The sequence below is a fragment of the Suncus etruscus genome, chromosome 10 (genome assembly GCF_024139225.1).
Source record: "Suncus etruscus isolate mSunEtr1 chromosome 10, mSunEtr1.pri.cur, whole genome shotgun sequence".
Lineage (NCBI taxonomy): Eukaryota > Metazoa > Chordata > Mammalia > Eulipotyphla > Soricidae > Suncus > Suncus etruscus.
In genome coordinates this window covers 11934194-11946801 of record NC_064857.1, presented here as the reverse complement: position 1 = coordinate 11946801, position 12608 = coordinate 11934194, and the positions used below count along the sequence as shown (strand labels likewise).

At 37.0% G+C, this 12608-nt stretch overlaps 1 non-coding gene across 1 annotated transcript; it reads right to left on the bottom strand.

Annotated features, from left to right (window-relative positions):
* Positions 1 to 4315: 4315 nt before the first annotated feature.
* Positions 4316 to 4445, bottom strand: LOC126021201 (small nucleolar RNA SNORA51). The gene has a single exon (XR_007499803.1). It is a non-coding gene; the product is annotated as a small nucleolar RNA SNORA51 (small nucleolar RNA).
* Positions 4446 to 12608: the final 8163 nt, after the last annotated feature.

The following is a 12608-nucleotide window of genomic DNA, read 5'->3' as shown; positions in this document are numbered from 1 at the left end:
TAGCCACATGCAAAGCAAATGCCCTACTGCTACACTATTGCTCCAGCACTAAGAGTTAAAAATATTTTTAAGGATTCAAAATAAACAGTAACTCTTCAGTTGGAAGATAAGTATAAGGTAACATTTTTATTTCAAATGTGTTAAAATATGCAAATAAAGCAATCTTACAGGTTATATCTTATATTTTTAGCTACATTATAGCATTGATAGATGTCCAGACATCTGTTTTTAATCACACTATATGATAATACAACTCATTATAAAACTCATTTTTTATTTTCTCTGTTTTTGCTTCTTTGTTTTGGGGCTACCCCTGGCAAAGCTCAGGGGTTACTCATGATTCACACTCAGGAATCACTCCTGACTCTGCTCTGACAACTATATATAGGATGCTAGGATCAGTTAGGCAAATGCCTTGCCTATTGTACTATTTGCCCAGCCCCCTATTTTATTACTGTTGTTTAAATGTTCCTTTGGGTTCCCAAGAGACAATTATGAGCAACTTTATGCCACTAAGTTAGAGAACATAGAAGAAATGGATTAATTTTTAATACTACGTAAACTCCTAAGATTAAAGCAGGAGGAAACTGAAAATACAAACAGGCAAATTATAAAAAAAAAAGAAATTAAAATAGTTATCAAAACTCTGTTAGATTATACCCTATTTTATCCAAAACAAAGACCATCCCTGGTTCCTTTGCATCAATTTGTTTACAACTTGGTTTTACCCCCAAAACAGAGATTATCTTGCAAGTAAACCTGTGCTGGATTGGCACAGGATAGCCTGAGCTATCTGTCCTTACTATGTCCTTACTCCCTCACCTGGGGGTGGTCTCTGTACTCAATAAAAACAGTTCTGACAGGCAGCTCTCTCCATATGAGGTAGAAGATTGCCAGACTACACACGTTATACCCTCAGCTTGGTCTGAATAATTTCGTTCAGCAACTCTACTTTAAACTCACTCACCTGGGGTTGGAGATATGATGTGTGGGGTGACTTTACTCTCCCTGAAAAAAAAATGGTCAAGTTTAGATTACTTTACAGGTGAACTGTACTCAACATTCAAAAATTATCTACTGCCTATAATTCTTAGACTCTTCCAAAATGTTGAACTAAAAGGAATTCTTTAAAATACTTTCTTTGAGACCAATATTGCCCTGATACCAAAACCTGACATGGACATCACAGATATCACAAATAAAAAGTATCTAAATACCCTGATACAATATTTCTCAAAAAAACATCTTAATGAGCTTAACCATACATACATTATGACCAGGTGTGATTTATTTTAGAGAATGTAAGTATGGTTCAAAATGCAACAATTAAGATAATATGCCAGATATGTAAAGCTAAAAAGCATGTGATAGCAATATCGAAAAATGTTTTTAACAAAATTCAACATCTTGGAGCTAGAGAGATAGTAGAGCAGGTCGAGCTTTTGCCTTGCAGTTGGCAACTAGGTTAAATTCCTGAGCACTGTCAGAAATGAGCCAAGAATAAGTCCTAGACACCACTGGGTATGGCCAAAGAATATTAAGATCCTTTTGATACTGATGGGGGCTGCCTAGTGATTTATGTGAGGAGGGGAGAAGCTGCAGCCCAGAGTAGGGAATCTGCTTCATTCTCTATCCCACTCTGCCACCAGGGGAAGTGTCTAGAGAGATCTATGACTGTGGCTCTTTCTTTTTCCAGAAAAGGAAAAGCCAATTCTTGATCAGACCCAGGCCTTTCAGGTCCCTCACCCTCCTCTCAGAAAAAGAATTTTAGGAGGAGATTAGCAGTGAAGTAAGTTCTGAAAAATAGGAAGAGGAGGAAGAGAATAAGATTAATGTTCTTGTGAGAGAACATGGACTTTTCTTCTAGTGGAGAGAGCCCCAGTACTCGCCCCAATATTAAAAAATTAAAGTATGAAAATCCAGGGGCCAGAGTGGTAGCACAGCAGTAGGGCATTTGCCTTGCATGCAGATGTTCCAGGATGGACCCATATGATCCCCTGAGCCAGGCGCAATTTCTGAGCACAGAGCCAGGAGTAACTCCTGAGCACCACTGGGTGTGGCCCCCCAAAACCCAAAAACAAATGAAAACAAAAACAAAAAAAGTATAAAAATACACATCTCAGGAAGGGAGATGCAGGTGACATGTGCAAGCAGGTCCCCTGAGCCAGGGGCAATTGCTGAGCGCAGAGTCAGGAGTAACTCCTGAGCATTGCTGGGTGTAGCCCCCCCAAAAAACAAAATCAAACAAAAACAAAAGTATAAAAATACACATATCAGGAGGGAAGATGCAGAAGACATGGGCAAGTAGGTGCCATGTGCATGGATTGGCATCAAACATATATGTGCCTTCCTTCTAAGTTGACTTATATAGGGTTTTTTCCAACCCGCCCACATGGAAATTTCTACCTAAGAGTCCACTGCTAGAGTGGTTCCAGGGGGGGGGAAAATGAGGGTATTTAGTGGTCATCTTAAATTTTTAAAGATATTTCTTGTTTTTTTTTGGGGGGGGCACACCCATTTGACGCTCAGGGGTTACTTCTGGCTATGTGCTCAGAAATGGCCCCTGGCTTGGGGGGGACCATATGGGACGCCGGGGGATTGAACCGCGGTCCGTCCTATGCTAGCGCTTGCAAGGCAGACACCTTACCTCTAGCACCACCTTCCTAGCCCCTAAAGAAATTTCTTAAAGGTATTTCTTTACTGGCCTTTGTCCATGCTGGAATTTCTCTTAGGTGGTTCGGTCTTCTCTGAACCTGGAAAGGCCTCAAGTAAAGGTTTCATCAGGCCTGTGTTCACAAAATTGGCCTCAGTGTCCTTAGGGCTAGTGCCAAAGCAACATCTTCAAATTCCATCTCTTGATTCATTCTATCTCAAGAACTTTTATTACATCCTAGGAACTCATTGGGGTGGGGGCTCTTCCCTATCTGCCTGCTTTACATTTACAATAAAAACTCTACAAAATGGGGATTATACCTCAATAATGTAAACACTACCTATAAGAAATACACAATTAACAAGGTACTCAGTTGGGGAAAACAAAGTTTCCCTCTTAGAAAAAGATGTTCACAAAATCCCTTCCTTACACCTATATTCATTGCAGCACTATTTACCATAGCAAGACTCTGGAAACAGTCAAGATACCCTACAACAAACAAATGGCTAAAGAAACTGTGGTACATATACAAAATGGAATATTATGCAGCTGTCAGGAGAGATGAAGTCATGAAATTTTCCTATACATGGATGTACATGAAACCTATTATGCTGTATGAAATAAGTCAGAGAGAGAAAGATGCAGAATGGTCTCACTCATCTATGGGTTTTAAGAAAAATGGAAGACATTTTTGCAATAATAATTTTCAGGCACAAAAGAGAAAAAAAGATGGAATTTCCAGCTCACCTCATGAAGCTCACCGCAAACAGGGATGAGTTTAGTTAGAGAAATAACTACGTTTTGAACTATCCTAATAATGAGAATGTACGAGGGAAATAGAAAGCCTGTCTAGAGTACAGGCGGGGGTTGGGTGGGGAGGTGGGAGATTTGGGACATTGGTGATGGGAACGTTGCACTGGTGATGGGTGGTTGTTCTTTACATGACTGAAACCCAAACACAATCATGTATGTAATAAAGTTGGTTAAATAAAAAAGAAAGAAAGAAAGAAAGAAAGAAAGAAAGAAAAGAAAGAAAAAAAAAAAAAAAAAGAAAGAAAGAAAAAAAGAAAGAAAGAAGAAGAAGAAGAAAGAAAGAAAAAGAAAAGAAAGAAAGAGAAAAAAAAGAAAAAGGAAGGAAGAAAGGAAAGGAGGAAGGGAGGGAGGAGGAAAAAGAAGGAAGGAGGGAGGAAGGAAGGAAGGAAGAAGGAGAAGGAAGGAGAAATAAGGGAGGAGGAAGGGAGGGAGGAGGAAGGAAGGGAAGAGGAAGGGAGGAGGAGGAAGGAAGGAAGGAGGAGAAGGAAGAAGGGAGGAGGAAGAAGAAAGGAAGGAGAAGAAAAAAAAGGGAGAGGAAGGAAGGGGAGAAGGAAGGAGGGAGGAAGGGAGAAAGGAAGGAAGAGGGAGAAGAAGGAAAAAGGAAGGAGAAGAAGAGGAAGAAAAAGAAGGAGAAGAAGGAGAGAGGAGGGAAAAGAAGAGGATGAAAGGAGAAGAGGAGAAGAGGAAGGAAGGAGGGAGAGGAAAAAAAAAAAAGAAAAGAAAGAAAAGAAAAGAAAAGAAAAGAAAAGGGAAAAACTCAACATACAGCCCCCCTTTTTTTCTTGGTGTTGTTTTGTTGCCTTTTTTTTTTTAGCTGCTGTTGCGCTTTTTGTCGTTGCTTTTTTTTTTTTTTGTCCCCCAATTCACAATACATACCCGGCAAGGGGCCTGTGTTGAGGTGTATATGGTGCCTTTACTGTACCTCCTCTTTCTATACAGCCAGTGTAAAGAACACAGCCTGTGGTAAGATTTGGAGGCCTTATCTTATCTGATTATTTATTTTTTTTTTCTTCAGAGCAAAAAAGTTGTTTTTTTTTTGTTTTTGTTTTTTTAAAGTAAGAATTCATTTAAAGGACAAAATTGATTAACATAATGAGGTAAACTAATATAACATAATATAGTGACATAACATAACATATAATATAATTGATATAATAATAATACATGTAAGTCAAAGAAAATTTCTGATTAAAAACACAATTTTTTTTTTTCATAATGGCTTACATATCTTTCACTGTAGTATTTTGGGTACATATTCACATTGAATCAGGGGAATACCTGATTGCTTGTTTTGATATTTTTTTTCTTTTTCTTTCTTCATTTAAATCTATATTTATAGCTTCTAGATGGGCTCTTCCCAGCTTTTTTTTCCCAACAGAACCACAGAACTTAAATCATCTTGTTCTGCCCCAAAATATAAGGGGAAAAGAGTAGATGGTACCAGGAGCAAACAATCACATGAACATTGAGTGGAAATAAAAAATGATCAGACCTGGGGCCAGCGAGGTGGCACTAGAGGTAAGGTGTCTGCCTTTGCAAGCGCTAGCCAAGGAAGGACTGTGGTTCGACCCCCCCGGCGTCCCATATGGTCCCCCCCAAGCCAGAGACAATTTCTGAGCTCTTAGCCAGGAGTAACCCCTAAGCATCAAACAAGTGTGGGCCAAAAAAAAAACAAAACAAAAAAAAAATGATCAGACCTAAACACCAAACCCAAAGTCAATGAGGACAGAATCAAGATCCCTAATCTACAACAATTAATACACAAAAGGGACCTGTTACACTAGCAGTCCAGTGGGCAAGGGGCTGGTATCTAATGTATGCTAGGAACAGGGGCAGAGGGAGGACAACACTGGTGGTGGTAATGGCCCTGATTCACTGTGACTATGTACCTTAAATATAACTGTGAAAGACGTGGCGGGATTTTTGGTTGGGTTTGTGTGTGTGTGTTTGGGCCACATTTGTGATTCACATTGGTCATAATAAAAATTATTAAAAAAATGAAATGGAAGATGTCCCATGTTCTTATTTGGAATAATTACTGTTGTTAAATTATCATTCTTCCCAAAGCTTTATGCAAATTCTGTGCAATTTGTAATAAAATTCCAATAAAATTCTTTAAGTACATATAACATCACTAAAACTTATGAAACTATCAAAAATAAAATCCAAATAACCCTGTGAAGAAAAAATAAGAGGCATTGTATTCACACACTTCATACTAAATGCTAAAGAGGTCAGTACAATGTGCTTAAGCTACTAAAATGGAAGCAGACATTTTAAGCAATGGATTCAACTGAAAGCGCAGAAATAATTCCTCATGTATATGGACATTTTATTCATGAAAAATATGCCAAGAACTTGAAAAATATCTCTTCAAGTGGTGGTGAGAAAACAGGATATACACATGCAAAAAACTGAAATTGCATCAGTCTCATACTATGCAAAACATTTAACTGGAAAATGGATTAGACTTGTTGTTAGACTTTAAACCACAAAATACATTAGAAAAATATAAGCAAAGCATTTTATAATATTGATTTTGTGGCCTCTGGAGATTTAACTCCATTGGCAAGGAAAACAAAAGTAAAAGTAAACATGACATCACTTCAAGTTTAAAACATCAATTTTTAAATGTTTTAAGTATCTGGCTTAGTGACCGGAGAAATTCCCTCGGGGTGAAATGCTTGCCTTGCACTCAGTCGCCCCAGTTCAATCCCCAGAACAGCAAATAGTGGTCCTCTAAGCATAGCCAGGAGTGATCCCTGAGCACAGAACCTGAAATAAGCCCTGAGCTCCTCAGCTTAGTCTAGAAAAAACAAAAATTTAAACATAAAAAAAATTGACATCAAGTTAAAAACTTCTGTACAGTAAAAGAAACTAACATTTTTAAATGTTAATTTTAAAAATGGGATGGAAGAAAAATTTGCAAGCCATACATACATCTGACAAAAGGTTAGTAATCAAGATACATAAAGAACCAAAAAAAAGTCAACAACAGAAAATAACGAAAAAACTTAAAGAATGGTGTGGGGTAGAGAGCTAGTGCAGAATGTAAGACTCTTGTCTTGCTTGTGGCCTCTTTGGCTACAATCCTAGCTTGATCCCTGACATCACATATGATCCCCTGAGCATTGTCAGGCATGACCTCTGATCATAAACTAGGGGTAAGCACTGGGCACCTCCAGGCATGAACCACAAACAAACAAAAATCCAGAAAACAAAAGCAAACTAAAAGATGGAAATACAAATGAAATAAAACTATACCAAAGAAGAGATATAGATGGCAACCAAGCACATGAAAACAAAAAAAGTCATTATCATGGATATCAAAATAGTTTGTCAATCTCCTATCTTGTTTAAACGTCCCACTTTTGCTTTCCTTTCGCCACAATTTTTTCTTCAGATAACTTTAGTGCTGTTGTCAGTGTCCAGTTTGTTTTTAATTATTTTATCTGTTCTTAGATTTTATACCCTTATATTACATAGTAAAATCTTTAATAGTCCTTTTTTTTCTGACAGATCTTCCACATAAACTCCCTCAAGCTCCTTTTGCTACAAATAACAAAAAAAAAACCTTTTATAATATAGCTAAATAGAATTCTAGCATCTATTTTATTATATTTAGTATTTTCCACTATATATATAGAGACTCAAAAGTGGAATTGGGGGTCAGAATGTTGCACCAATTGTGAATGGGGGGGTTGTTCTGTGTATGACTGAAACCCAACTATAATCACACTTGTAATCATGGTGCTTAAGTAAAGATTTTATTAAAAAAAAAAAAGTAGAATTGCTGAATCATATGATAGCTCGTTAAGTAGATTCTCAAGAACGTTCCATATACCTCTGAACTAGTTGAATGCATTTACATTCCCACCGATAGAGGAACTGTATATCCTCTCCAGCACTTGGTTCTTCTTGTTTTTGCCAACTACTTTCACAGGTATTCAGGGCTATGTCATTGTGGTCTTAATGTACAATATTTTGACAATACATCATGATGAGCATTTTTTAATATATCTGATGTGAGTGACTTATGCAAAGTGAAGAGAAGTGTTGACAAGTGTTGATACCCTCAGGAAGAGAATCTGCCCTTTCCCACCCATCTATCCTTTCAGCTTCATGGGAGAAATAACAGAAGTTTAGATCCCAAGAGCAACCTACCACACAATCCAGAGCTTATAGTCTGACCAGCTCTCAACAGCAGTCTTCAAGCTGTACTTTAGTGGCATTTGTTCTGCCCACCATGATAGATGATTCCTGTCAGCCAATTCCTATACCTGTAGCCTCATTCAAGGCAAATACTTTAACCCCTGTATTGTCTCTCCGCCGGACAATTTCTTTTTGTTTTGAAGAGCCCAATAATCAGTGATAAACACTTTTTCATGTGTGTATTGGCAATCTTGAGACCATGTCTGTTCAGGTCCTGTCCCTATTTTTTGATATTTTGGTGGGGTATTCTTTCTTTCTTTCTTTCTTTCTTTCTTTCTTTCTTTCTTTCTTTCTTTCTTTCTTTCTGTCTGTCTGTCTCTCTGTCTGTCTTTCTTTCTTCTTCTTCTTTCTTTCTTTCTGTCTCTCTTTCTTCTTTCTTTCTTTCTCTTTCTTTTTCTTTCTTCTTTCTCTTTCTTCTCTTTCTTCTTTTCTTTTCTTTTTCTTTTCTTTCTTCTTTCTTTCTTTCTTTCTTCTTCTTCTTTCCTCTTTTTCTTTTTCTCTTTCTCTTTTTTTCCTTCCTTCCTTCCTTCCTTTCCTTCTTCCTTTCCTTTCCTTCCTTCCTTTCCTTCCTTCCTTCCTTCCTTCCTTCCTTCCTTTCTTCCTTCCTCTCTCTTTCTTTTGTTTTGGTGTTTTCTGTCATGGAGTTTGTGAGTGCTTTATGTCTCTCAAGGACTCTTTATGTTTCCCTTTTCAAGAGAATGCTTTTTCATTAAGCCATTGTTTCTTTCACAGAGTAGAAACTTCTTTAGTATAAACCTGTTGCAGGCCAAAAATAAATAATAATAATAATAATAATAATAATAATAATAATAATGGAGGTGTGATGAGGCCCAGTAATGTGTACTAGGAAAAGCACTGTCTGGAAATTAAACCAGATCCTAGGCATGATGGCCTTTGAGACAAGCACCTTCTCGGGATCCATAAAATTTTTTATGATGTAAAATTCCCAGTCCCAAAGCATTAGTCTCTGGAAGAAGAGACACAAAGTCTGAGATAATAACTGAACTGATCATGATCAATTAAATGCATTTCCCCAGAAAAAGTCCAATTAATCCTTTTATGTGTAAAAAGTTCAAGACTGATGTATGAACATTGAGAAGAAATAAAAAAAATGATCAGACTTAAACACCAAATCCAAAGCCAACGACAACAGAATCAATACGCAATCTACAACAAGCTAGACACAGAGTGGACCACTTATACTAGCAGCCCCGGGGGTGGGGGGGTGGTAAAGAAGGGGGATATGGGATGCATGCTGAGAACTGGGGTGGAGAGAGGAAAACATTGGTGGTGGGAATGCCCCTGATTCAATGTTACTATGTACCTAAAATATTACTGTGAAAGATTTGGTCAAAATAAAAATAATTAAAAATAAATAATTATTTAAAAATATATTCAAGACTGAGGTAATCATGGCAAGTTCCCACACAAACTTTTCCTCCAAAACCATCTGGACTTTATTTTTTTCCACTCTAAAGAAGCATAGATTCTCTCTGTTCATTTAACTCTCTTATCCTCCCCTCATTTCCCAAATAAAGTTATCTCACATCACTCTCCATCTCCATTTTAAGATATTTTCTGTGAGGGAAGGCAATAATTCAGAAAAACCTGAGTGACGCCATCTTGATTCTACTTTCGGGCTTGAGTTCCTCTGCTTCCCGAGGTGTCAGGAATTCAGGTGTCTGGGACCATATATTACAACAGGTAAATGTAAAGTCTATACTAAGCAGGTACTCCTGGCTGACCCTTTCAGTCCTAAAACTCCCCAGTCACTTCCCTGGTTGACCCAGGTAGGGAGAGAGGGTAGCTACAGATTCTCTTCTGAGAGTCTTCTGCCAACTCTCTCCCCCGCATTTCACCAAAGCCAGCCCATCTGTTTATTTGTTATTGTTGGTCTTGGGGCCACACCTGGAAGATGCTCAGAGTTACTCCTGACTGTACGCAGGAATTTACTGCTGATAATTCTCTGGATACTATGTGGAATACCAGATATTGAACCCAGGTAGGCCATCGCAAGAGAAGAGCCTTTCCCACTATAGTATCTCTCCAGCCCTCATTTTTTTTTTTCTACATTTTTGTTCTGTTTAGTCTTTTGGGCCACACCTGTCTGTTATCAGTGCTTATTCCTTTGTCTGTGCTCAGGGATCACTGCTGGTAGGGGTTGGGGGGGGACTATATAAAGTTTTGCTGGGATTGAATTTTGGGTTAACTGCCTGCAAGGCAAGGTCCTTTCATGCTGAACTATCTCTTCACCCCCACCCAATTTTTTTTTAATTTATTTTTATTTTTTTGGGTTTTGGGCCATACCTGGTGACCCTCAGGGATTATTCCTGGCTCTGCGCTCAGAAATCTCTCCTGGCAGGCTTGGGGGACCATATGGGACTCCAGGATTCGAACCACCATTCGTCGTCCTCAATTGGCTGCATGCAAAGGCAAACCCTTCCACTGTGCTCCAGCCCCAACATCCACCCAATTTTTTAATCTAAGTATGAAAGGGGTTGCTTTCGTATGTCTTTTTTCTTAACTCTTTTTTATTTTTATTTTTTGAATTTTGGGTCACACACCAGCTGGGCTCAGGGGTTACTCCTGGCCTCTATGTTCAGAAATCGCTTCTGGCAGGTTCAGGGGGACCATATGGGATGCCGGGATTCGAACCACCGTCCTTCTGCACGAAAGGCAAATACCCTACCTCCATGTTATCTCTTCGGCCCTTTCTCTTAATTCTTATTTGCATGTAAGAATGCAATAATATTTTTGATTTATAATAGCTACTTTGCTAATTCCTTGTAATATTAATTGCAATATAATTAATATAATTGTATTAATATAATATTAATTGCTCTAAGATATATAATACTAAATTAAATAGCTAAATGATAGTGGAAGATCTTGATTTTATTTTTCACAATTTAGCTGTGAGTTTGTAATATATGACTTCTGATATGCGGCATATAATGCTTCTATCCACATTTTACTGAAATTTTAATAGTAGTGGCACTTACTCTTGTCAAACACTTTCTCTGCATACATTGATTCCAAATATAAATTCAGGGGAGGGGAAAGATTATAAATTGTTTTTGTGGATGGCATGTTCTATAAAACTCCATTACGTCCTCCTTTACTAGTTTAAAAAACTGCCTCTTAAAATCATTTTCAGTTTATAGTTGTAAATACTATGTAATACTTACAAGTGTTAATACTATTAATTCATTACTATCACAATACTTTTCATTTCTGTTAACAATTAATATGCTTTGCTGTTCCACTTGTTGGTAGATGTTATAGATACCGACATTGATAAGTTGTAATTTCCTATAATTTTTAATTTATATATATATATCTTTATATACTGTTTCCCTGATCTCTTATTAACCTTTTTATTAGGAAATCTATGCCATTTGATAGAAGCAGAGCTATACCTGCCCTTAAGTTAATATCTATTTACAGGAACATTTTTTAATCTTTTCACTTTGAGCCTCTCTTTGTCTTGAAAGTTTCTTCTTAGATACAGTAAGAAGAAAAAAAACTGTATTTTTTATGTATTCTGTCACCCTATGCTTTCTATTTGATGAATTAAGACCATTAACCTTTAAAGATTTTTGAAATACATTATTTCAATATTTTATTGTTCCAACAGGTGCCATTTTATTGTTAATTTAACATTTTCCTATTTTTTAATATTTTGCTTTTTGAATATTTTCTTTCTGGATCATTTTTACATCATTTTTGGGTTTCTTGTTTAGATTTTATATGTTTACTGGTTTTACTATTAAGGTTGTTCCAGAAATTTATATGTAAAATTATATACATGATACTTTACTGATCTTAAATTTTTTAGAGGTGACATTTTACTCTTCAATCTGTCTCACTTTAACATGGAATTACTTTGAGACTTGCTACTTCCTAAAGATTTTTGCTTTTTCTTTGATTAAAAAAAGATCCTCTACTATTTCTTGCAAAGTCAGTTTGCTGATGATAAATCGCTGTTGCTGCTGCTGTTTTATCAGTAAAATACTTTATCCTTCTACTCTAAATGCTAATATGACAGGGTAAGTGTTATCAGTTGAAAATCTTTTTTTTTTTTTTTTTTTTTTTTTGGTTTTTCGGGCTACACCCGTTTGATGCTCAGGGACTCCTGGCTAAGCGCTCAGAAATTTCCCCTGGCTTGGGGGGACCATATGGGACACCGGGGGATCTAACCGTGGTCCTTCCTTGGCTAGTGCTTGCAAGGCACACACGCCTTACCTCTAGCGCCACCGTCGCCGGCCCCGAAAATCTTTTTTTTATTCAGGAAACTTTGAATATCTCATGCCATTTCTTTCTGTTGTTTATGATTTCTGAGGAAAAGTCTTAAGAAAATCTTATAGGGGTTCCTTGTGTGTATTTATTGTTCTCTAGCTGCTTTGTTCATTTTGGGGGCCACAGCTGGTGTTGCTCAGGGTTCTGTGTTCATTAGTGGGCTCAAGTAGAAAATATTGTGCACTGAAATGAACCCAGGCCATCACATGTAAGAACAATATTTTACTTACTATTTGTTGGGGGATGTATCTGTTCGGGTTAGTTTTGTTTGGACCTTCTTGACCCTCTTGCATTCTGATGTCTCATTTATTTTTCAAATTAGAGACGATACTAACCATTATTTCTTCAAATACAATTTTTTTAAATTTATTTGTTTAATTTTTTTTGGAATCTCTATAATTGGGACATCTACTAATCAAGTTTTCTCCTGTTGATATCGCCCCCAGAGAATTCTTACAGTTTTTAAATTTTACTGTTTTATTTTTCTATTTGCTCTTCTATGTTGGTGTTCTACCACTACAATACTTTCCTATGTATCAACTCTAGAAATTATTTCTTCTTCTCTAATATTAATACTCCATATTGTGTATTTTAGTTCAATTGTTGTGATTTTAAGTCTATTGTACTTATT